At 35.9% G+C, this 27,452-nt stretch overlaps 1 protein-coding gene across 2 annotated transcripts in view; it reads left to right on the forward strand.

Annotated features, from left to right (window-relative positions):
* The first annotated feature begins 19,007 nt into the window (after window positions 1–19,007).
* Window positions 19,008–27,452, forward strand: part of p130CAS (Serine_rich_CAS and FAT-like_CAS_C domain-containing protein p130CAS) — a 198,331-nt gene continuing 189,886 nt past the window's right edge. The window contains exon 1 of one of the 2 annotated variants that reach the window (XM_089096927.1): window positions 19,008–19,047. The gene's annotated coding sequence lies outside the window, so the exon portion shown is untranslated. Of the gene's footprint in view, window positions 19,048–19,952; window positions 20,149–27,452 lie in introns of those variants that run through there. The other variant, XM_089096925.1, reaches the window with a different exon arrangement.

The raw sequence follows: 27,452 nt of genomic DNA on the forward strand, positions 1-27,452 counted from the left end.
TATGTATTTGATGAACAGTTGTAAGTTTTAGAGTTGGTTTTTCACTTCTATTTGAGAAAACTTGTTTTTTTTTTATTTAATGATCAAAGAGAATCTTATCTAAGAAATATACACTAATCAAACAGTTCGTGGTAAAAAAAAAACTAAGCAAGGAGGGACCGAAACTTTAAAAGAGTAATTTTTAAAAAATTTTATTTTTTTTTTAACTTTAAAAAATGTGTAATTTTGCGTTTTTTTCTGAAAAAAGGATCACAGATCCGTGTTAATTTGTTTATTCCTCAAGCGGAAAATTGAGGGAGTGGTCATTTGAATGGTATTGGAAGTTTGGAATGGTACGCAGGATGGCTGGCCCCCGGCCCCCCATTGCACTTCCTGAATGAAGGGCCACGAAACGGAGATTAGCACCGCCGGTTTGGACCTTAAGGGTCCAGTGCCGTCATACTTACTATTGGAAGTTTTAGTGGCATTTTTAAGAAGCCAAACAGATTGCGTCACAGGAAAGTGTGCCATTTTTGTGGGGCACGAAGCCATAAGTTTGTCCCAAAGAGGGCCAAGTTGGTATCAATGAAAATTCGGATGCAGCCAATAGAACTAACAGTATCAAAAAAATATATATTAAGTTTCCCAGCTTCAAAGGTAGTAATGCTTCGTGATGGCGAATTCGTTCCTAAAAAGTCACGTAGTTCATGCACGATCAATTGTTAATAAAGACGTTTATTTAAAGATCAATAACTAAGCTGATTCATTTAATGTTTAATAAATGTATATACAGAGATGTATAATGCGCATCAGCTATTATGGAAGAGGGCCGATAGGACATTGTGTAGGTGGGAGTGTGTTTGATGTCTAAGAAAGTGCATTTTTGTGTCCAAACTATGTAACTCCCATGAACCTTCAAACAAACATAGAAGGGAGCTTGAGGGGGATATAAAATAATCTCTAATCTCCCTTCATTTAGAATAAGCATGAATATAGGCACTGCGTGGGGATAGCTCCATTCTTATTACAGAAATGATTTCAATCATATGCGCAACGGCCCAAAGACGGAGAGGTTGGGGGAGGGTGGCAATTTGTGAGCACCGTCAGGGAATTACACTATGAAGATAAGGCAAGTGACACCAGACTCTTTATTTTTGCCGATATTTAAATGGAAATATTTGGTCTCGTGTTCATTTGTTTGTTTGTTGTTGTTTTTTTTGTTTTTTTTTTATATTTCACAGTTGTTAGTAACAAACTGTAGGTAAGTAGCAGATCGTGCTAATAGTAACCCAAACCATGAAAACAGCAGCGTTGATAACAACCGTGCACTAAAAAATCATGAGCTTGTGGTGATTTCAAATATGTAAACTTCGTTAACTTTAAAATCACCCACCAAAAGCTATGGGCCTCAGAAAACGTGCCTCATTTTCAAAAAGGGTAAAAACATCTAAGGGGCAAATTATTTTGATGGAAATTTCACCATTGAATTCAGCATATAATAATAATAGTAGGTTTCAATCTTATCTACAAATTTGTAAAGTTTGGTGCTAGGCGTACTCCCCCGGAAAATTCTCCCCGAAAAATCCCCCCCCCCCCTGGAAAATTCCCTCCGTACGAAAAACTTAGCAGCCAAAGAGAAAGTATGACAAATAAAAATAAGGAAGAAAATAAGGAATTTTGGAATATTTTACCTATACTCCAAAATATAAACAGAACTGTGGTGTAGAACATCCTATACTATTTGCTTTTTTTATAAGTTTTTCCGTGATTTTAGGGGTTGAGTTATCAAAGCAGGGTAATATAAAGTAATAAAAAAATAACTCCAAAATATGGGATTAGCGACAACTGTGGAAGAGCTACCCTATGATAAAATTGCACAGAGATAACAGGTTGGGACACAGAAGCAGGAGTGATTACTTCCTGGGGACTAAGTCTGGTACCAATTAGAGGCATCTATAACCAAATTACCTAGAGGGCAATAAATTTTACTAACTGGCTGGTCACTTTTAGCGTCAATTACTTCTTTTTTTCTTAACTTTCTGAGACTAATCTTCTTTCATGAATTTGAATCCATTTTAATAATTTATTATTAAATGAATTTATTTTTAATTGAAGTTTTTAAATAGATTTTAATAATTTATTTGCATCATCCCAATTACCCTAATAGAAAAACTATTTTACCGTCTCAAACTTTTTGTCTGACTGGCGGAAAACATTGGAAAAAGGATACCCCCTCCCTCTATGAATGAAAACTTTGCCGATAAAAATAGTGCAATATACCAGTTCAACCCTTGCAATCAAGAACGCGTAAACTAGGCGCCCATCAGAAGGCTTTCGCGTCTGAAATACCTTTAAATGACATTTTTTTTCTATTTTGATTTTAATAACAAGGAATCAAACTCTAAGTCAGAACAAAACAAATTTACAATTGAAAGATCTCCTTACTTCATATGAACAAGCAATAGTTTAAGTAAAGAATGTTTTCAAAAGGTCATCAAGCCTTGTTCACAAAAAAATATTGGGTCCCCTCCACCATGCATACATAATAAGGTTTTCCAGTCTGAAGTATCTTTACTTATATAGACTTCGGAGCTTTTCAGAATCGAATATGCAACCGTACGGCATTACTTACTACCCAACTAAGAAGCCCAACTAAGATGCTTTTAAATCGATTGCCTATCTCGAAATTTATAGTCGACACCAAAATCGTGTGCCATGGGGCAAAATTATAGTTTAGTGCCACAAAATGACGGAAAATGCGAATTTCCCGTGGTAAAATCTTTTTGGTAACTGTAAAAGCGCTCTAGAACTCTTGAGTACCGTGCGAATAAGACCTCTGCCGATTTTCTAGGATCATCAGTTTGATGCGATTACACTTGGGAAACAAAAATTTGACATGCATCCGTACCTTTTTTTCTGGGAAAAAAAAATACAAAATTACATAATTTTGTAGATGGGGCCCTGAAACCTCCAGAGTGGGTTTCCTTAATATGATGAATCTAACGGTGTGATTTTCATTAAGGTCACTTGTCTATTGGGGGTGTTCGCCATTTTTTTTTTAATCAGGCAACTTCTCTCAGGCTTGTGGTGTTTTATATGCAACATTAACCTTAATGAATTTATATATTTGGAATTGGCACAAATAGCCAATTCTTTGGGCGTATTAAATGTTATCAAAATCCCTTTTTTAGAGTTTGGCTACTGTTGGCCCAAGTTTTTTAGGTCCGATATTTTTCAAAATTAAGAAAAGAGAAAACATTTAAAATGTAATTTGTTTTCAGTAGAGTGCAAATTATGTTCTGTCTTTAGAAAGCACACGGAGTGTCAGCCCTACTTCTCTCATTTTCTACTCGTTTTAAGTTTGATTTAGTTATTTATTGTAATTTCTGTTCCTTTTGGGTTTCATTTATTTATTGGCGGTGATTTATGATAGTTTTACATTTGGAATATTGTTTTACTTGATTTATGCTCACCTTTGGTTTAATATTTCTCTTTAATTTTCTTTGTGAAAACTTCTTTTGTGGAAAAGATCTTTTAGGGATAAAATCTTTTTTAATAGACAGTGTATAGAAATTAACAAAAATACCAGATATTTCGGTCACATATACAGTGACCGTCATCAGTAGTAAAACTAAGCAAAAACAATTTAAAACAAAAGTTTATATACGAAATCAAATAAAGCTACGTATTGTTTAATTCTCTAATTCTTTTCAAAGCAAAGGCGGAAGCTAGCCTCTTTGACCTTCTTGGATGCGGTTCATTAGCATTCAATGATATAACATTTGAACAGAGGTCAACTACATTGGGTGAATTGAACTCTACTCTGTCAGATTTTAATAAATTATTATATATAGAGTTCAGCCCAAATTCACCTGTATCCCGATTCAAAGCAATATTCTTGAATAAGATTTTCTTTATTTCAAAGGTTTCACAACAATTTTGCTTCAAACCCCGATCCCTAGAAATCAAAGAGATATTCTCGAACAAAATAAAAGGGTCTGGAAAATTGAAAATATGTTCTGAAAGGGCTGAAGTTTAAGAATTAAACAATATGTAGTTTTATTTGATTTCGTATATAAACTTTTGTTTGAAATTATTTTTGCTTAGATTTACTACTGATGACGGTCACTGTATATGTGACCGAAATATCTGGTATTTTTGTTAATTTCTATGGAAAGACAGTGTGGTCTCCGAAATTATTTAAAAGGTCTTTTTAAATTAATTTCTGTTCGTTTTTGATTGACATTGTCTTTTTAATTGGTAAAGAAAATAATTTTTTTTAACGTTTTTGGTTTTCTAAAGAGTCAAAGTTCAAAGAATCAAGAACCCATATTTTGGCCTACTATTTATATGTTGGACAAAACTTTTCAGCAATTTTCAATAATGAACACTTTTTTGAAAATGTAGACAAACACAGTATCTTTTGATTTAGTTTTACAACTCCTCATCTTTCCATTGTTGACAACCTGGATGCACTTACACCGCTTTGATTTAGTTTAATCTGAGATATGGCCAAGATATTATATTGACAACCGGCATCTAAATAGTGCCTTTTGATTTAGTTTTAAACCAAAATAAACTTTCCTTGAAAGATTCTACTTCATAGCTCATTGAAAGTTCCTCGAAAGTTTTTCCTTCATACCTTCATCCTAAGGTATTCCACCTGGATATCTTGCCCCCCCCCCCTTCATTCTGTATACTGTCTTGGCTAGTAGCATGCATATAGTACATTTTGGCTAGTTTAACATTCCACTAAACATTCACTGAAATATTCACCTTCATACCCTTAGGCTCAGTAGTACTAGGTGTAGTAGTAGTAGTAGCAGAAGTAGCAGTAGTAGTAATAGTAGTAGTAGTAGCACCATGCACAGAGTGCCTTTTGGTTGGTTGAATATCTCTCTCAAAAACACCCTGAAATTCTAAACTTACAATGCTCTAAGCTGTTCCTGAGAAATCGCTCATATATACTTTTGGCAAACTGGATACACACAGTGTGTTTTGATTCAGATCAACAGCCACCCAAATATGACCTGGAAGTGTCAACTTAATGCTCTAGACCATTCCTTAGGTATTGCTTATTATTTTTTGGTCACCATATTATCTTTCGGTCAATTGATCATACCCATTATCATTCCCTTAAAGTTCCAAATTAATACCTAAGCCATTCCTAAGATACACCCTTTTGACCACCTTTATGGACTGAGTGTGCTCTGATTTAGTCAAACTTTTCCTCAATATCCTCTGGAATTTTCACCTTCATGCCCTTTGCCTTGGTAGTCCTAGTTTCATATTATTCATATTATTCGTGTTAGTAGTACTAGTAGTAGGAGTAGTAGCAGTTGTACTAGTAGTAGTTGTATTAGTAGTAGCAGTGTAAATAATTGTAGTAGTATTATTAGCAGTAGTAGCGTGCACATATTGTTTTTGGTCAATTGATCGTCCCCGTCCTCATTCCAAATTAATACCCAGAGGTATTTATGAGATACGCCCTTTATGACAACCTGCATGCACCTAGTATGTTTTGTTTTAGTTCAGCACTCCCCTCGAAATTATCTGAAAGCTTCATCTGAATGCCCTTGACCATTTTTGGACACCGAGGTTCAAACATGCTCCTCTTTCCTGATATCAAATATTATGTGTAAACAATGTGCAAATTGAATAGCTTACAACCCTTGCCCTGAAGACAGTGGGGAATTGAGAACCCCAGGACATAGTTATTGGACCTTTCAACTACGATGAACAAAACAACTATCTCAAAATTTTGATTGGATGTCTCTGAGGAATAAAGGGGCTGGCTGCCCTCCAATCGCTTTTGACTCTTAAAAATGAAACTAGAACTTTCAATTTCCTATCGAATGAGCTCCTTCCGAAGTAATCCTTCAATATGAAGTGCCTTTTTGAAAAAAAAACAACAACAAACAATAAACAATACATTTTTCTACATTTGAGCCCACTTTGCTCTTTATTTAGGCAGTGCTATTACGCTGCCTATGATATTCTGCATGTTTTTTGAATATAGGTGGAATTTCCAGAATCCCTTCTTTTCTTGATCCTTTTTATTTGTCGTAATTTTACATGTAGAGAGAATTTTCGGGGAGGGGGAATTATCAGGAGGGGAATTTTTCTGGGGGAATGTTCCTTAGGGATGTATATTATAATAATTGCCTTTAGTATATTTTTGCTTTTTTCTAATATATTTTAAAATTAATTCGTAATTTTCTATTTCTTCTTGAAAATTATTGTCAATCTTATTTATGAATTGGAATCTTTGGAAAGGTCTATTCAACAAATTTTTTAATTAAATGCACAAAGAATAAGATCGGAAAAATAAAGAAATCACTTACATGATTGCAGCCTAAGATCTATTGTTTAACTTCCAAGCTTTACTACATTTATATCAAACTTTAAAATGATAATAAGTGGAAATTGAACCCAACTATCCTAGCTTGAAATTTCTTATCTGGTAAGCAAACATCAGGAAGATGTCAAAACTGTTGTAAATGGCTTTTTTATCAAAATAAAGCCTGAACTAAGCAAAGGTTGAAGATTGTTGCTAAGAAATTTGTTATTTAGAAAAATAATTATGTCAACAGTTTTTTTTCAGAATTGTACTAGTTTTTGAAAAAATTACCATGGACTGACATATAATTATAAACTAATTTTGAGGGATACAAATACAAGCTATACATAAAATAAAAAATATTACTGGAAGTATTATAAAAGTCAACAAACAAAACTTTGAAAAAAAAGAAACAAAACTAGTAGGAGAAATCATGCTTATTCTAAAAAAATTAGTTTTCGGTGTATTTTATTTTCTTATCATGTGCAAACAAACACTTCTGGAGTAAGTGAATACAAATTTGCATACTACCTATTACCCTTTTATATCTGAAGTAAGCTTAATACATACGAGTTTTATTGACGAAAGGAAATCTAAATGAGATTTGTGCCCTTAAAAGGGCACAAAAAACTCTGATTACCAATCCAATGAGTCCTTTCCGAACTATATACGACCACCCTTTCTATAAAAACCTTATATTTCCCCGGGGCATAACTTACAACCCTTACCCTGAGAGCTGGGGAGGGGGCTGGGTGTCTTCTTCAAAGACAGAATTTCCAGACCCTTCAACTACAATGAATAAACTTGCTATCTCCAAATTTTGTTTGGTTATCTTTGGGGAAATGGTGAATATGGGGGGGCGGGGGCTGGTTGCTCTCAAATCACTTTTGACTCTTAAAAAGGGCATTGTAACTTCCAATTTCAAATCAAATGAGACCCATCTGAAGTTTATATGACCACCCATTCCATAAAAATCTTATATCCCCTAGGGTATGACTTACAACCTTATCCACGGGGTAATGGAGGGCTGTGTCAATCCTATAGGCATTGTTATATGTTCTTTGGACTATTTTAAGCAAAATCGCTATCTCACAATTTTAGTCAGATTCGTTTGGTGAAGAGGGGTAGCCGGGAGGGGGGGCTAGTGGCCATCAATCACTTTTGACTCTTAAAAGGGAACTAGAACTTCCAATTTTCAACCAAATGAGCCTCCTCTACAGTTTATACAACCATTCCTTCCATAAAAACCTTAAATAACCCCTGGGGCATAATTTACAACCTTTGCTCCAGGCTCTGGGGGTTTGTTTCAACCCCAAAAGCCTTGTTGTGTGATATTTGGACTATTTTGAATAAAATGGTCGTCTCAAAATTTCTATTAGATGCATTTTGGGACAATACGACGTGCGGGTAGGGGGATGTGGTAGTTACCCTCTGATCACTCTGATTCTTAAAAAGGGCACTAGAGCTTCTGATTACAAGCCCAATGAGCCCCCTCCGAAGTTTATATGACCAAGCTTTCTATAAAACCTTATATGCCCCCGGGGCATAACTTACAACCCTTACCCCAGGCTCTGGGGGTTTCTTTTAACCCCAAAAGCCTTGTTGTATGATATTTGGACTATTTTGAATAAAATGGTTGCCTCAAAATTTCTATTAGATACATTTCAGGACAATACGACGTGTGGGTTGGGGTAGCTACCCTCCGATCACTCTGATTCTTAAAAAGGGCACTAGAGCTTCTGATTACCAACCCAATGAGCCACCTCCAAAGTTGATATGACCACGCTTTCTATTAAAATCTTATAGGCCCCCAGGGCATAACTTACAACCCTTGCCCTGTGGGGATGTCATCCTCAAAGACATAATTTCCAGACAACTCAACTACATTGAACAAAATGGCTATCTCAAAATTTTGACTGGAAGTGTTTGGTGAAATGAATGGCGTGAGCGGGGGGGGGGGGGGTATTTGCCCTCCAATCACTTTTGACTAGCAAAAAGGGCACTAGTCCTCTCATTTTCGAATCGAATGAGCCCTTTTTGGAGATCCTACCACAACGCTTTCTATAAGAACCTTATATGCCCCAAGGGCATAACTTACAACCTATACCCTGAGGGCTGTGGGGGGTTGTCATCCTCAAAGGCATAATTTTTGGACCTTTTAACTACGTTGAACAAAATGGACCTTTCAATTTCCAATCGAATGAGCCTTTTTTGAAGTTTCTACGACAACAAATGATCATCTTAAAATTATGATCGGAAGTGTTTGGGGAAATATTTGGCATGGGAGGGGGTTTAGTTGTCCTTCGATCACTTTTGACTATTAAAAGGACACTAGCCCTCTCAATTTCCAATTGAATGAGCCCTTTTTGAAGTTTCTACGACAACACTTTCCATAAGAACCTTATATGCCCCCAGGGCATAACTTACAACCCTTGCCCTGAGGGCTCTAGGGGGCTTGTTTGAGATTACTTTATCTGTAGTTATCATTGCTAAACAAGGTGTATCTAGGCCATTCCGAGCCTTAAAAGGAGTTCGTCAAGTAGGCACGCTGTCACCGAAGCTCTTCACTTTATATATTAATGATTTGGATAGTACCTTGAACAGAGATGGAATCCGGCTGTCTGACTAGCGAATGCTCTATTTTCTTGTTTACTGTTCGTTGATGACACGGCTTCGGTGGCTAAGTCAGTCGAGCAGCTTCAAAGTCTCCTGAATTTAGCTGAAGCTTACTTAGAATCAAAGAAATTAAAGCTAAACATATCCAAGACAAGGGTGGTCATCTTTAACAGTAGGAAGCCAAACGGACAACATGATTTCTCATTTACTTATAAAGGTGAGTAAATAAAAAGTAGCCCCCAGATATAAATACTTGGTATTTGTGCTCGCAGAAAATGGGAACTTGAGCGAACACATTCAGTTGATGACTTCTCACGGAACGGCAGCTACATGTGCTCTACTCCGACCAAAGCAGATAATGGGAATAAAAAGCATAAAGATGCAAAAGTACCTTTACATTACTAAAGTCCTACCAGTTTCCCATACAGGTTGAAAATTATGGGGGCTCCTATGGTGAGATTATTTGAAAAAAACTACGTTTTCTAAAGAGTTAAAGAGGCTGAGTCAAAAGTTCGAACCTTAAAACGTACAGGTATTAGGAGGTACAGTTGGGGGGCTGCCCCCCCCCCCCCCAAACCCCCCGCTTTCGCAGCCTTTAAATAAATAAAAAAAAATTTAAACTGAAAGTAAGGAGCGACATTAAAACTTAAAACGAACAGAAATTATTCCGTATATGAAAGGGGCTGTGCCCTCCTCAACGCCTCGCTCTTTACGCTAAAGCTTTTATTGTTTAAAAAAAAAAGAGTTGTAAGAAAGTCAAACTTAAGCGTAACGAGTGAGGCGTTGTGGAGTGTACAGCCCCTTTCATACACGGAATAATTTATGTTCGTTTTGTGATTTAATGTCGCTCCTTACTTTCAGTTTAAAATTTTTTTTTGTTATTTAAAGTCTGCGACAGCGGAGGAGTTGGGGGGCGGCAGCCCCCAACTGTACCTTCTAATACCTGTTCGTTTTAAGGTTCGAACTTGTAACTCAGCCTCTTTAACTCTTTAGAAAACGTAGTTTTTTTCAAATAATTTCTGCACGTTTTTGTACAGTTTATTACTTATTATTGCTTGACTACCTGTTAACTGATCGTGTCAGGAGTTAAAGTTGGGGGGCTGCCGCCTCCCAAACCTCCTGCTCTTTAAGATTAAGGAGGCACACTTGTGCCTCTTTAAAGAGATCTTCTGGAGACGCCTGTTGAGCCGAATGGTTTAATAGTATGTATTTAGAAAAGAAACTGAGTTTCTTTTTTAAACTTTAAATTCAATATTTAAAAAAACATTCTGTGAGGAGAAATCGAAACCGGGTTTTCCGCCTAGCAGTCAGGAGTAATGACCACTGTACCAAAGAGACGCGTCACATTATTTTTATTCTGTGCGATGTATTTTTGACGCAGGCAAATTCCCACAAAACTTGATATTTGGTGTTTTTAACACAGGAAAGGAATGATAAGAGTGAGCTGAAATTTCGAGGATAAGTTTCCAGGTCCCAGGGAAGCTTATCGTTTAAATTTCAGCCATATCGAACAACGTTAAAGGGGGACTGTGGTGGAACAATTTAACATGGGCTCTTATAGGAAAATGAGGTTTTTCGTAACTGTAAATTCGGGAGATAATTTTTTTGGTCTGAAAATTTCAAAAGGCCCTAACAGGTCAAATTCCGCTTCAAATGAGTCCTCATTCACTCAGATCCGTTGCCAACTGTGGCCTGTATGCGTGGCTGATAAAAAAAAAGAAATGAACATTAAGTGGCTATATTTGGTTTTTGGCAAACAGGGAAGGAATGATCGGATTGAGCTGAAATTTTGAGGATAAGCTCCTGGACCCTAGGAAGGCTTAAACTTCAAATTAGAGCTCAATCGGACCACGTTAAAGAGAAGCTTCTCTTAAAGAGTTGAATCTTCCAGCCCACTTTTAGCGACGAAGATAACATCGGAGGGGGGTGAAATTTTATGCTTTTTTTAGTTTAAGCTTGGGCTACAAAATACAAACCCCGCTGTCGCTATGCAATTACTCGGACCGGATCTTGCTTAACATTGTGGTGGGTCGCCTCTTTATAGAGGCACAAGTGTGCCTCCTTGACAATTGGAGTCTCTGCATCTTATGTATTTTAAAAAAGTAGTAGGCTTGACTAATAATTTTAGTAGTTTGGTTCTTAAAGGTAACCTCGGTTTACCGAATTTGCGTTATAAGAGGATTATACAGATGATCAAATTTTGGGTACATATTTTACGTTTGCCTGATAACCGTCTATCGAAGGCGGCTTACAATGAGATTTTGAAATCTTCCAAAAAGTCAACATGACCAAAACAGGTTAAAGCCCTGCTGGATAATATTGGCTTTTTGTGGGCATGGAATGAGGGGTAGGGTCCCCAATGTAAACCTGATGATTTTCTTTGTATGTTGGATTCGTGCCTTCAGGACCAGGAGATTCTGGTTTGGTTTACTGGAAGTCATATGCTGTAAGATTTTATAAGCAGATCATAGTAGTGTTTGGAGAGGAGTTATACTTAAGACAGAACCTACCATGGGGGCCCTGAACTGCTGGTTTTGGGTGGGAGCAAAATATGTTCAATTTTGTTGGGAACAATAGGATTCTTAAGATGAAGATGACCCGGGAATTAGGTGTGCTTTCCCCCTGTGTGGGGAGTATAGGGATGACCCTGAACATTTTCTGAGTAATTGCTAAAGTTTGGAGAATTTAATGATTATCTTTTTTGTGGGGATGGACCATGGCTCCCGGATACCTTGGAGACCTCTTCTAGGGAGCTAATTATTGCGGTGGAAAGTTTCATAGGGAATGTTTTAAAGCCAAGGAAGATATAATTTCAATGTGTTGAGTGCTATTGTTTGATTTCTTCAATCATGCATATTTTTTCTGTCTATTTTATGTAGATGGCCACTGGCTTTTAAATACACGTGTACAGGGTGAGTGAGTGTAAGCACTTCTTATATCTCTCAGAAGTTTACTGAACTCACAACATTTAAAGTGATGTGCATGAATGTATTCTTGGAAATAAAAGACCTCCTTAGACTAAAGTATGTACTCTGCACAAGAGGATCACGACTTATTTGATTATGTAAGCATCATTTCAATAAAAAAACCGAACAGTTAAAACTCAAACAAGCACTTTGGTCCACATCCAGCCAGGCAACTGACCATTCGCTGGTGGATTGCAATCCTGGTATATTGGCTATTAAATGAAATTATGTTAGTATTTAAATGTTCCAATATTTTGGCTTATTTGAGGCCTCGCCAACGACATTAGGCCTCGTGTGTAGTTGTTAGCTCTAGTAATTCTATCTCTCGTCTTATTGGTGATCCCTCGTCAGTGATTGGTAAGTTAATTCTAGCCTTAGCTGGTAATGAAAAACCATCAGTATGGTTAATATCTTTTATGAGTTGTTGCAACTTAGCCAAAAGTGCCTCATTTGCGAAATTATAAAATTCGGATGAATCCGAGGTGTCTTTCCTGTAGCTTTATTAGCGTGCAAATAGGATTTGTTCTTTCGAATTGTGCTATCCAAGAAAGAGATTACAAAATTAAGATAGATGTCTCTGGGGTATTTATTTTTAAGATTTCTTCGTTACCTTAGAACTAGGACTTGTTTTTTTTTTCTTATCATAAGTAAATTTGTCTTGACTGGGTTTTTCGTTTACTTAATAAAGTTAGATAAAAATTGAAGAAAATCTATTTTCCTTGATAAGAATGTCATTTTGAATATATTGAATTAAGAAAGACAACATGTTGAATGCAGAAAGAAAAATAACTCTTCTGTCTCAGCAAGGGTGACAGCTGCATAAAATTTACCATGTAACTGAATTCTCCTAAAAATGTCAAAACTAGGTAAAACTCAGAATTTGGTATTTTGAACTTGTCCATATTTACCTTAGTAGACACTGCTATCTAGTGGTTTTGACTCTTGTAGCATAGGGTTCGCCGATTTACAGAAATCATGCACACAAGGTGGCACTTGATAAGCGTGACAGAACTGTCAAGCGTTGCAATGACTGTGCCACACGTGGCGGAAATGTGTGGTACACGTGGTGCTACGATATGTGCACCAGGTGGCAGAAAGTGGGTGATCCCTAGCTTGAGGCAAAAACCTCATTTAAAGCTGTTTGAAGAGTACACCTTAAATAATTTCAGAGACCATAGTGGCTAAGCATGACAAAATGAAAAAAGTCGTAAAGAAGAGAAAACGAGACGTAACTTAGAGAAAATGAGAAGAGGAAAATTTTTTACCCTTTTATATATTTTCGCTTTAATTGTAAATAGAAAGGCATTTTGGACTATGAAATTATTTAGGAAATTGTAATTGCTTGGTCATATTTTTTTTATATGTATCAAACTGCCAATATGAATGGGTTAAGCAGTGAAACGACAAGTTATGTATACCTAAAAAGTAATAAGTACATTCATCTTCAAGTCCTTGTGTGGTCTGTTGCTCTCATAATTTGGTCTAACTGATAATAAAATGCATCGCTGCAGAATTAATATTTTTGTCTTCTAAACTTCTGCCATGATGCTCTAATGCAGTTATATCTGCACTTCAATTTAGTTATCATACAATGCTGCTGTATATGCTCGTATCTCTATTTCATCATTTCAAGTTTTTTTTTATTTGGACAGTCAAATTTCAGTCAGCACAGTAAATACAGAATTTTAAATTCGTTTGCTGACTTTTTCAGTAATAAAGATTGGCTGAGAAATAAAGAAAAATGACAGCAATTTATATTGCTATGTGAAAGAAAAAAAAATGCCAATAACAATAAACTTAACCTGCAGTTAGCAGGTTAAGTTACGGTAATATCCTAATTGACAATATGATTATGTTATAATTTTATGTTGCCAATATTACTCTTTTATTTAATATGGTAATATATATATTGTTTTCTGAGAGAAAAAAACTACCAATTGTTTTAAATAGCTGAACACTTTACCAGTGGTTAACTACCAGCAGTGTACGCGTTATGCAGTAACTGTGACGCGGCAAGTTATGGTAATCTTGCTTTGGAAATTATGCAAATCTTGGTAATTTCGTAAAATAGGTGACTTCAGGACAAAGTATCTTTCTGCAAAATTGATGTTTTTTGTACAATATTCATTCTTAACAGTATACTTTCCTTTTATTGTTAAACCAGGTGCGTTTAAAAAGATGAATAATCTAGATACTAGATAATGGAGTTAAAGCAGAGACAGGGCTAATAAGTTTAAACATAATGCAGAGGTTATTTTGACAGAATTTTCGAAAACTAGAAATGTAGTGGTTTCTGAATATGTGAATAAAGCGAAAAACGCAGAGAGTGAAAAATAGAAGAAAACTGTGCAAATATTTCGGTCGAGACCTCCGCTCGACCGTCTTCAGTGCAAAATAAAATAAAATAATCTGCACTGAAGTTTTCTTATATTTTTAACTGGCTGATAAATTCCTCGTTTCCTCTTCTCTACGACTTTTTGCGTTTTGGAAATATACCTGTTGAGGATAAAAATTAAGACTTGAAGTTTTGTCGTTTGCCTGTGTAATTTTATCATTTTTTGGCTATTTTGATTCATTAAAAAATTTAAAAAAACGTGTTTAAAGAAAAGCAAAGAGTCATATTGAAATCTAAAGTGAGTAGAATTAAAATATTATAAGAAACCAAACTTATAACAAATAAAAATCAATGTGGATGAATGGAAGAGACCTAAAATGAACTTAAATTAAAACAAATAATCAAATCAAACTTAATAAGAACATATACTATAGTGGATAAAGTACGGATGGTGATTTTTCGGCACAGGAGTTCATCCGGCTCATGAACTTGTGATTGTAACTTTTAAGCCCATTGAGTCACAAAATTTGTAGCCCTATTACTGCGCATTATCATTCTTATGGTCTTTTGATACGGGTGTGATCCAAAACAATCGGGGTTAGTAACTTCTTTTGGTCTTGGCTAAAGAAAAACATTATGAGTCGTTGTCAACCGAAAAAAAAGTCTTTGGCCCATTTTTGGGTGAAAAAGACTAAATTTTCAAGTTTTTCTCTATGCATTGGGTTTACCTTGGCCCAGGGGCTTAGGATTACGAGTTTCAAGTTTTTCATAAAAGGATTTGCCCTTTTTATGGGCCCTATCTTCGGGTGAGCCGAGACAAAATTCTTCGGGTCCTCTCATTTCGTTCTTCAAACGTGAAATCGAAGTCCTCTTGCCCTCTCTCCTCGTCCAAGACTCCCTGAAAGTTTCAAATTGATCCCTCGAGCCATTCTTTAACTTTACAGACAGTTTATTTTTGATACCCTGGATACGCACAATGTCTTTCAACGTTCCTTTTTTGGACTTCAAGTTTTGCGCTTGTTGAAAGAATAATGAAGTTCATTGAGCTAAAACTTTTATGCAGATCGGATACAATTTTTTTGCCCCTCTCCCATCCTTTTCAAAACAAAAATTCAAATCCCTGTATGCCACCCTAATACTTCCTGAAAGTTTCAATTCGACACTTCAAGCCTTTTTCAAGACATTGCAGATACTTTATGTTGCTGAACTGGATTCACATAGCGTCTTTTGATTGACCTGCCGACTTCAGCGAGCATATTTTCTAAGTTCCACAAGGGATGATAGTGCAAAACTCTTAGAAATACCGAACACAGAACAAATATAATCCTCCCCTCTGCCTCTCCCTCCAAGTTTAAAATTTGAGATCCACTTGGCCATTCCAACACTTCCTAAAAATATGAGCTAGATCCTTCAAGCTATTTTTGAGATATTACAGATCTACTATTTTGATGAGGTGTTTCTATGCTAATTTTCTTTCGGCAAAATCCCCCCAAAACTGTCCCCCATCTATGGGGGGTAATTATCCGAGGGGGAATTTCAGCAGTGGGAATTTTTCAGGGGGAATTGTCTACTGAAGAGGGATTTTCCGGGGGAGCATTAGCCAGACGCCTAATCGAGCACCCAATAATATTAAACACAAAGATATTGCATACTGCTAAGGACGAATAGACGAATCCTAAAACGAACCGAAATTAAAATGAATAATCAAGCAGAACCTAAAACGAGCAGTTGAGACTTTCAAATACTCCTTTCAAATGTGTAGAAAATAAATTGGTAAACCATTTAGTGATTCGGCAGTTCAACATATTACCACAAAAAAATAAAAAGGAATGTTTCATATTTTCTAAGAAATAGTATCAAAATGAAAATTTCTTACAAAAACATTCATTTTAAAACAGTAAAATCAAATTTAAAGTAACAAATATAATTATTCTAAGAAATATTTTATTCGTTCCTGCAATCTTGATTGTAATCGTAACTTTAATTTTCGTTTTTGATGTTTTTAAAAATCAAAGTTTGGCAATTAAAAACTAGCCTACACTGTTCAAAATACATATCATTTTCAATAAAGCAGAAATGACAGTCAAGTCTTTTAGGGATTTCAAGAGGGTTCCCCCTGTTATTTGCAGCAGGTAGGCTAATTTTTTTTTAGCTTTGATTAGACTTGTGAGATTATTTTGATGTTCTTGATGTTATGAAAAAGAGAAACACGATGCTCAAATTGCAATTCGTTTTGTTTAAAGCGCAAACCACGCTCTTGCCCTTAGAAGGTTTGGGGGGCAGTAGCCCTATTCCTATATATGATAATTTATGTCCATTTAAATTTAACTTGAATGTTTATTTAATTTCGCTTTGTTTTAGGATTGATTTGTTCATCCCTAATATTCGAAAGCACTTCAAATAGAACCAATTCAAGCACTGCTTATGCAAAAAACTGTAATGCTTGGGTTTTACTTACGTACAACTTTGCTGATTTACTTAACACTTAAGTAAAATAACTAAGTACTTAAAACTCCCAAGAACCAAGGAGTACTTATGCGTCATTAAATACAATCTCAAGTAAATCATTCCATATGCTATGCTATATTTCAAACGTAAAAAATGATTTCTGAACATAAGTCAGGAAAATAAAAAATTCAAAACTATAAAATTGAACAGCATTAGCTCCGAACTGGGAAGCAAATTTGAATAGGAAATAACTTAGCATCTGAGAATCTACTGCTTATCCTACACGAAATATTTTACAACATTCTAGGAGCAATAGATCAGAATGGATCCCAAAAGTCTATTGAAGCTTATGAAGCTGATGCATTAAATGACTTTGTCGATGCACCCCTGTAGGGTGCATCACTTCTGGTGAGCCCCAACACTTCTGGTGAGCCACAACACTTCTGGTGAGCCACAACACTTCTGGTGAGCCACAACACTTCTGGTGAGCCACAACACTTCTGGTGAGCCACAACACTTCTGGTGAGCCAGTCATACTCTAAACTCAATTGCCTCAGTTCGATTTTTAAAGCTGCACTAGGTGATGCTGTTTAAAAAAGATTGCTTTGCCCGTTTCCGAGTTGTTGCTAGTGCTGTGTTAAGCCATGGCACGAAAAAATAATGTGCCTTAATTCAGAAGCCAAGTTTAAAGTAGTAGTAGCATGCACATATTGCCTTTTTGTGAGCTGAATATTCCTCTCATCCTGGAATTTTATGGAGGAATATGTGTCTGATGGTGCTCCTTGCAATTTGGCTCCAAGCCAAAGAATATTTTTCTTTGGTAGCATTTATCCTACAGTTAAGAGCTTTCAGAAAAAAAATTGATAAAACTCAGGCAGTCTGTGAGGCATACTACTAACTTGGTATGAACACTACTACATGGTACTGAGCAATGATTTAGCTTTCTAGGAAACTTTTCACTTTCCCCTCAGACCTGTAAGGACTATGAACTCTCAGAGTGCAGCACGACTATATTCAAGAAAGAAATGTCTTCTGATAGTTGAAACGGACAAGCTGCAACCATGTTAGTCGAAGAGGCCAAAAAGCTTAGTTTTGGTGATTCTGGTGACGACAAGTCCTGTCTCTTTTCAGGCAATGGATTTTCAAAATTTTCGGAGGAAAACAATGATTTGGCACAAACAACCTCCACAGGGAACGAAGTCTAAATAGAAGCGGTTCGTAGGTGAGCAACGATGGGAGCTTGTTGTACTTAAGGACTATCCTCACGTGCGTCAATTTTCCCGAATGCATAATTGTGTTTTACCCTCTTCAGATTCTTTTGAAAGGTTTTTCTCTACAGGAGGTTCTATTCTTTTTCCACCGAATATTTAGTTTGGAGGTCTCAGATTTCCAGTTTAAATTTTGAGTGCTTGTAAATGCTCAAATCGAATACTCTGTAGTAGTCCAGGAAGAAGAACCAGTAGTTTCCAAAAAAAATACTGAGTAGTTAATTGTGTTTTATCCATTGTTTCAGTCTCGAAGATATGACTTTCAGTGACTTCAAATCAATGTAAGATAATTGAAGATTCGCTCATTATATGGGTAGATCTTTATCAACAAAATTTCAAACTATTAATTATTTATCAGTTTTTTTTAGTAGCCTACTTATGTACTTCAGGCAGTAGGCCTACTTAAGGACAAGATATGTAATTAAATGTAAGCACTACTTAAGTGCATTTTTGTTCATGTACTTGATACTTAAGTGCTTAAGTAAAAATTGAAATAAAATTAAATAAAGAAATAAAAATTGTACGTCGAAGGCACATGACTTTTTACTAAGGCAAAGCTAGAGCGTTGCCTCCAACTGTCATTCCAGGTTTACATACTGATTTCAAAAAAAGGCAAAAAAATTATAATTAGAATGAAAATGTTTCAGAAAAAATTAGAAAAAAGTAGAAGAAAAAATTAGAACAGGATGTATTTGACGAAGAAGTTATCTGTCACCACACCGAGGTGTAACAAGAAAAAAGTTTGTCAAAAAAAAAGAATCTATTGATTATAATTATCTCCAGTGCATTCTTCTCAACACCTTCTTTGAACGTTCAAGAAACTAAAATTTAAAGTTGAGCAATTGGTTTAAATTCGGCTTTCAAATCTGCTTGCGGAATAACTTCAAACATTGGTTCCAGAGATAGTATTTATGATCCTCCCCAATGTCGAAAGTTGCGCGATTTTGTGTTCTTATGGAGACTTTCAGTGACTTCTAACTTCGGGGATCCCAGTAGACTCTGATCGATAGTTGAAGGGACGTTTCTGAGGATATCTCCTAAAGTGGAATCCAAAGGGATCTGAAATGGAATGACAATACGATTGATTTTGCTTATGTTGGTAATCTTCCAAGTTTACTTTTAAATGTAAGATGAAAACTTGTGTGTTTGTTAAGTAGGTGGTAATGCCTATTCTTGGACAAAGCTAGGAATGGCTCCTGAAGGAGGCCAACTGTGAATCCAGGGGAGGCAAATGTGCTATTTTCTCTCAAAACTTCACATTAAACTCGCTTCCAAGAATTATTATAGGCGGACGACGAGTTTTCTAGGAGACATTGTTCACCCTTTAACCCCCTTTAGTGACGCCCATGCATTTATTGCGGATGTAAAAGAAGCCAACACTCACAAAGTTTTTCTTTTTATTTGATTCCGTCAGTCACTATCCTTATATGTTTTAGTCGCTATAAACAGGGTTGCCAACTGTAGCACTATGCTTCTAATTTTAGCACTATTTTAGCGTATTTAGTACTGTGTTTATTTATCTATAAAATGAAGATCTATGCCCGACTGGCTTAGCTACTCAGTCAGTATTGACAAGTCAATATGAGTTTTCTTTTCGCTTATTTTTGTCGTAATATTATTATAGTCTCACACAGTTTTGTGTCTTGGGGGAGGAATCCATGGGATTCTTCGGGGAGAGGGGCATAAACACATAAAGATCGTTTTATCGGCTCGGTTTTTTGGGTTTAGGATGAGGGGGTAGAGAAAAATTCTACGAACGAACAATATGGATCCACCGAAACTCCTTATGGGCATGTAGCGTAGTCATCATGTAAGCTATTTTGTTTTAGCCTTAGCTCGCTGGCCTGTATAAAAATCTGTTAATTTTAAGTTCGATTTGATTATTAATTTTATGTTCTGTTCGTTTTTAGTTTCATTTATTCATTCATAATAATTTCTGTTCGTTCCACGTTAGAGTTATTCTTTGATTCTACTCTAAGTTCCTTTTAGGTATTAGTACGGTTCTTCACCTTCTTTAAAAAACTTCTTTACTGGAAAGCGTTTGTTAAAATTAATGACTGACAATGTTGGTTACCCTGAAAACATTCACGTGACATTAGGGAACTGGGACCTGGACCATAAAGCGAGTATCTCTCCATTGCAGAATCGAAGTTGGTACATTTCAATAAAATCATGCAAATTTCATAAGAAGTTCTGGTAAGTCTGGCTTGTTTTGCCTCATAGCTGGGTGATTAGATTAAAACATTCAGCAATAGTTTTTTTGGGTGAGTGAGGGAGGGGCAAGGGGAGATATTAACGCACACAAATGACCGATCATTTCAGCTGTGGTATTGAGTTGAAACTTTCATAAAAGGTTTTAGGGTAAAGGGGGAGGAGGCTAAGAGGCTCTCAAATTTTGTCTTGGGGATAACTGGGTATGAAATTTTTTCGGCAGTTCTCACAAAAGATGTTACGGTTTTTCTTTTGCCTGACTGCTACGCAGCTTATTACGCATGTTTGAACAAGCCCATACTGAAAATAACGAATATATTTGTGCGATGTTTTAATCTTTGTGCGGTCGGAAGCGGTCGGAACTAAAGCAAATTGATCAGCTTTTAACAGGATTTACTGAATACTTTTGAATAGGATAGTGAAATTTGGAAAGGAACAGGTGCCCACACTGCTAACGTTACAGCGTCACCGGTCACCGTCACCGCGATTTTAATCTTACAGTGGTTTTGCCTCATCATAAGTTAAGGTTTATGTTACCTGTTAAACGTGCGATTTTGCGACAAGTCAAACTGTAATTTGTGCCAAAAGGCTAAGACTTTTGTATCATTGGATCTAATAAACTCTAGATTTAGCAATTCACCGATACGAGCCAGGATTATGATATTGCTATGGATTTTTTTCGAAGAATGATCAAAACTTGCCTAAAAAATGAGAAAGAAAAATCTTATTTTCTCCTGTTTCTGAAACCTTTTAACGTATTTTTCAACCTAAAATAAAAAAAAGAACAGCAAATTTTAGAAATGGAATTTGATAGATGGATAAAGGTGAATCTCGGCTGTAGAATGACGGTAAAACAGTCATCTTACGTTGAAACAGTAAGTTATTTTACGTTGAAACATTTTTTATATTTACTTTATAAGTAAATATATTCATTGTCATAAGCAACTTTTTATTAATCATATTTACGTTGAAACATTACATCTTACGTTAAAGCGTTTTTTTGGCATCCAATGCAGCTTTTCGTCTGAGGTTTTTACTTAATTTACTCCCTTGGGGATTTTGCTTCACCGAGCTTCAATTTTTGACAATCACTTGGTTTTTTAAGATAATATCATAAACTAATTAATGTTTAGATTACCGGGGAAATGTTGAATAGATTAGGATGGAGGAGGAACGTGCTCTGCTGTGTTGGCCTCAGGCGGCTTTGTGCTCCAGTGAGTTATTAGTAGGTAGTATCTCTGCTAATTGCCAAATCCGCGAAACTTTATTTTTTTATACTGTTCTATTAGCTGTAAGACACGCGATAATGCGAAGAAGATCAGATATGATAAAAACATGTTAGTCCAGAATTCCGTTGAAAGAGCATTGCAAACAGTGGTTTCTCAATCCGTTTACAATATTCAAAATCGTTATTTTTTGGGGTTTAGGGGGGGGGGAAGGAACCTAGATTAGGTTAGGTTACTTATTTAATATATGCTTTCCCCCCACCCCCGTAATGAGCAAATAAATAGCCGAAATTTGTTTCTAAACTAACCACTGTTTGCAATGCTGTTTCAACGGAATTCTGGACTAACGAGTTTTTATCCTATCTGATCTTCTTCGCATTATTGCATGTCTTTCAGCTAACAGAACAGTACCTTTTTACGCCTGTGGCTTTCCTTGTCCGAGTATGCAAAATCTTTGTCGTTAGATAATTTTTCTCTCATTTGTAAGCCCAATCCTTGAGTACACCTGCCCTCTTAGGCATCCTGTCATCTTCAGGAAAAAAGTCGGATAAAATAGAGGCAGTCCAAAAAAGATGCCTAAGATTTACCTTCAATAAGGGAAATTTCCCTTTTCTCCTTTCTTCGTAGAGACACTCTGGTTACCCTTGAGGAAAGGTGAACAGTGTTTCTTTAAATTTTGTCAATAATGCTCTCCATAACCCACATACAAATTTGCTCTTCCCTAGACGTTTCCCCCAATAGCCCTTGCCTCCCTCGTTCTGCTCCGAAAAAATTCCCATTTTTACCCCAATAATTTTTCTTCCGTGGAAATATACAGAAGGACGTTTTCCCTACAAAATTGATATGTTAAACAAGTAACCTTGTGGATTACGAATGAAGGACGAAGGATTACTAAAGATTGTGCTTTCCGGCCATCCCTTTTGGGGCAAAGCAAAACCAGGTCGTCTTTAAATGGGGTTGGATGAGGTCAAAAGGAAGGATCTGGAGGAAATTGGGACTCCTTGGGAGGAGGTAAAGAGGAAAGCTTTGAAGAGAGTGAGGTTGAGGATGAGCATGGCAACTATGTTATCTTCAGGTGGCTAGGTGCTGCACCTAGCAACTTGGTACAGCCTTTTTTTTAATGTTCATTGTGGAAATTTTATTTTCCTAAATTGGGTAATCCTATCAGAACTATGCTTTTTATTGAATTTTTTATTAACAAAAAGGTTACAGAAGCACAATCGTTAAATCTCCATTTAATACTAACATAACAAAAATAAACATTACCGTTTACTTTCAAAACGGGTCCCGGCGCACACTAGCGTCTTTGGGACGACCCAAAACACATAACTGTTATTATACTTCCCCGGAAAAAACACCTACTTTCCCCCTCTCCCCTTCTCCTTTCTAAACATCTATTCAATAATTACAAAATAATATATTTGTAGAGAACTTAAATGAATACCACCCTCAGACTCCATAATTTATCTTACTTCCTGACACATACCGATAATTACCCAATAACAAATATACGATTCAATTTCTCTTTTAACAACTCACAAGCATATACTCACTCCAAAATTAAGCACTCGATTCATCCCAATAATAAATTCACACTAGCTTTTGAGAATTTTCCTCAAAGGAAGACGAATTTTCTAGGACACGCTATTCACCTCCACCCACCTTGGTTACACCCACGGCTTCATTTTTGAAGGAGTAACGCTAACAAGGTGATTCTTTCGGTTCAATTGTCCCTATTTTTTGATAACCCTTAGTGATTTGGTGACCATTTTTCAAAAAAATAAAAGAAAAAAACTCTTACGATTGTTTTTCATGCTACCGACAAGGCTATATACAGGGGGGGGGTTACCCGGTTTGAACCCCCGCCCCGAAATGTTTGTTTGACTCGTAAAAACGTAACAAAAATGGACATAAACAAATTTTGTATGAGTTTTTTTAGATTTTTTATGTAACCCCCCTAAAAAAAAAATAGTAACCCCCCCCCCCCGAAAAAAAAATCAACAGAGATCCGCAGCTCCATTAATCTAAAATACTGTGACATAATGCACTTCTTTTTTTTTAATTTAAAAAAAGAAAAAAAAATTAAAGACATAATACACTGCTAGTCCAGTTAGTTATACTCCAGGTGTCAGGTGCAAGGTGCCACTTTTCCTCCTCCTAGTCGATTAATCAGGACAGACACAATGGCACCGATGGTAAAAATGTTGGCGTTATTTCTAAAAATCTAGGAGGGGAAGGGCAAGTTAGTTATTTTCTATTTTTCTCAATGAAAGCACAAAGAAAAGGTATTCTCAATTAAAATATAGAAAAAAACATAATTTTCGAAATCTAGGGGACGAAAATTTCTATGAGCGAATGCCCACTGGGCCGGAACAAACACAGGAATTCTTTCAGGGTTTCATAATGAAAAAACAATCTTATTTGACATTTTGGATTAAAAAGTGCAGAGAAATCTGGACCTGTGAACCTGGACCTGTGCAGAAACCTTTGTACATCCCTAGGTTGGGGTGTAATAAAATTTCTGTTCCTATTTTAAATACGTTGTTATTATTTATCCCTCCCCCTGTCTCTCTTTCAGTCTATCCCAAAAACTGCTTCACAAATTACGATTAAACTGATATTCATACCCCAAACCATACTTCAAAAACAGCAAACAATATTATCTCTCATGTTCTGAGGGATCATCTTTCGTCCCTGAACCTTCAACCTAAATTATTAATTTTTCAATTACTTTTAATTAATAATTCCTTAATTAATCATAATTTAATTACTATCACCCGTCATGAAGTTTGAAGACTTACAAAAAACCTGCACTAGCACGTACACATCGCATTACGTTGCCTCTATAAAAAAAAAGTAGATTATTTTCTGACGGATATTATTTTCCCACTAAAGGGTTGTTTGTCGAATAACTGTTGATATTTATATATGAGTATATAATTTATATATAAATATATATACATATATATATATATATATATATATATATATATATATATATATATATATATATATATATATATATATATATATATATATATATGTATATATATATATATATATATATATATATATATATATATATATATATATATATATATATATATATATATATATATATATATATATATATATATATATATATATATATATATATATATATATATATATAAAATTAATATATCATATATGAATAAGTATTTGGTTCAAATTGTATGCTCTTTTTATTCGAAACCAAGAAGACTCAAAACCCTAAACCCTTTTCAGGGTTTAGGGTTTTCAGACATACTTAAATGCTAGCAAACAGTTTTTTTCTTTTTTTTAAGATGTTGGAAACAGAATTGCAAGCTAACAAAAACTATTAGCTATCCATCCGCAAAAACTTAATAATTGGGTCGGATGTTCAAAAATACAAGCTTGGAAATAAGACTTGGACTTCGTAGTCAATTTCATGGACTATTTCTGGGTCATAGATGACCTCAAGACAGCAAAAAAATGGTGAATCCATCAGTAAAATTAGAATTACTGACAAATCTTTTGTCTCGAATTTGATGGAGAAAGCTTTGTCTTCAATTTGCCCAAAAGTTGTGTCAAGGAATATAAGCAGACCTAAATTCCCTGTTGACATCATAAGAACAGGGGGGATCCAGGATTTTTTTTAGGGGGGGGGACAAAATAGGTGGAACCCATAGAAAATAATTAAGGGGGGCGCAAAATAGGCTGATCCGATAGAAAAAAATTAGGGGGGGGCAAAATAGGTTGATCCGATAAACTTGCGTTAGGAGGAAGTTTAATTAACGCAAACTTGGGTTAATTAGGTAAATTAAACTACGTTAGACTACGCTAGTGGGGCGCCCCCTCGCCCCCAGGATCCGCCACTGCATAAGAATAGGATTTAGCCATCTTGATTTATTATATTACCTTTTTTTAGTCATAGCGCTTTAGATTCTCCAACAATGATTCGATTTTTTAGAGAAATTTTCTAATAATATTAGTTAACAGTCTTTGCTTGGACGACAGAAACATTATTACTGGGAAAATTATTGGCCAACAGTTTTGTTTGGACGGCGGATAAAGGCCTTAATTGGATAGGATAGTTTTCATTAAGATCATACCTCGTTTTAGGGATAATTTGCTCTGTCTCAACAATTAATTAAACTTTCTAAAACTAGTAACTTCCGATGGGTAATTCTAACTTAAGGAATTTTAAAGTATTGGAATCATAATGACATCTAGACAGTATTTTAATATATATTTTGTTTTCACACTTGCTTATTTCATAGTTTCAGTTACTAATTACATGGCTCACTCCTTACCAACAGTCCGTTACAACGAAAAGGTTGATAGCTTTAGTTGACATATGTTTGAGGATCTCCGTTGGATCACTTTTTTTAATGTTTAGAATGTGTCTCTTGGCTTAATCGTTCAAAAGAATTGATTAATCTGGTTAATCTAATTAATAGGGTGGTCTTTAATCCAACATAAACTTAGAAGCTTTGAATATTTATCTTCATTTTATATAGCAGTAAGGCCGTATCCAGGGGGTTAGGGGGGTTTGCCCCCATCTCCAAAAAAAGAATGTCTTTGTGACTCGTAAAACGTAACAAAAATGAATATATACCAATATTTGATGTGTTTAAAAAAGTTATTTTTGTCCCCCCCCCAGAAAAATAATACTTTTATAAAAACCCTCCCGAAAAAAAAAATTCCTGGATACGACCCTGCATAGCAGTAGTGTTGATAAACGGATAAAGAAAAAAAAACATATTTGCTAGAGGGGTAGAGTATAATAAGAAAAAATTTCAAGATTTGATAAAAGAAAAAATACCGAGGGAAAAATAACAAACCGAAATGAAACAATAAAAGATTGGGATAAAGGTGGAGCGTGCGTAGCTGTGTTGGCACCAGGCGGCTTGGTGCTGCGGTGAGTTGTTAGTAGCTGCAGTAGTAGAAACAAAAGAATCTTATAGTAAAATAGACAGAATATGTTTAGGTAAAACAAAAATTGATAAAAGACATAGCGCTTCCTTTATTGATACCAGTACAGACATTCACATGAAAGTGGGTCTACATGATTATCTGGCACCAAGAAGAAATACCCAAACACCAACACAATATCCATGGAACAACCAAGGGTAGGAAATTCTGGTAATGAGAATTTTTTCTATTTTTTGTTTATGCATTGTCTAGGTTGGCTTCAGGTGGCACCAATTCACATGCCACCAATAATGGTGCCATATATTGCACCAATAATGGTGGCACCAATAATGAGGGGAGGTTAAAAAAATTGTTCAATTGTTTTTAATAAAGATACAAAAACGGTATTTTTCAAAATCTAGGGGGATGGCAATTTTGTTTTTAATCTTTCAATTTAAAGACAGGGGAGGAATGATTTTGCAATTGTTTTTAAAGACGATGCCATAAAAAGGTAAAGGGGAAAAGTTAGTAATGAAACTGCTTTCTCTTTTACTCGTATACAGTTTAGGCTGGCTTCAGGAGGGCGCCGATTGACAGAAATGCAGTAGGGCAGGAATTTTCTAATGAAGACGTGAAATAAGAGATTTTTCAAAATCCATGAGGTGGGAATTTTTCTTCAATTAAGGTACAGGGGGTAGATGGAATTTTCCCAATCGTTTTTAATCAAAGAGGCACACCTGTGCCTCTATAAAGAGGCGACCCACCACAATGTTAAGCGATTTCCGGTCCTAGCGGTCGCAGAGAGACAGCGGAGATCGCATTTTGTAGCCCAAGCTCCAACTAAGAAACGTGCAAAATTTCACCCCCCTCCGACTTTATCTTCATGGGTAAAAGTGGGCCGGAAGTTTCGACCCTCCGACCACAGCCCCCCTTTAACGTTGTCTGATTGGGCTGAAATTTAGAAGTTAAGCTTTCCTAGGGCCCGGGAGCTTATTCTCGAAATTTCAGCTGAATCCGATCACCCCAGCTCAATCCGATCAAAAAACAAATATAGCCACTTAAAGTTCATTTCTTTTTTTTTATCAGCCACGCCTACAGGCCACAGTTGGCAACGGATCCGGGTGAATGAGGACTCATTCGAAGCGG

The sequence above is a fragment of the Artemia sp. Qi Xiang Cuo genome, chromosome 11 (genome assembly GCF_049724085.1).
Source record: "Artemia sp. Qi Xiang Cuo chromosome 11, ASM4972408v1, whole genome shotgun sequence".
Classification (NCBI taxonomy): domain Eukaryota; kingdom Metazoa; phylum Arthropoda; class Branchiopoda; order Anostraca; family Artemiidae; genus Artemia; species Artemia sp. Qi Xiang Cuo.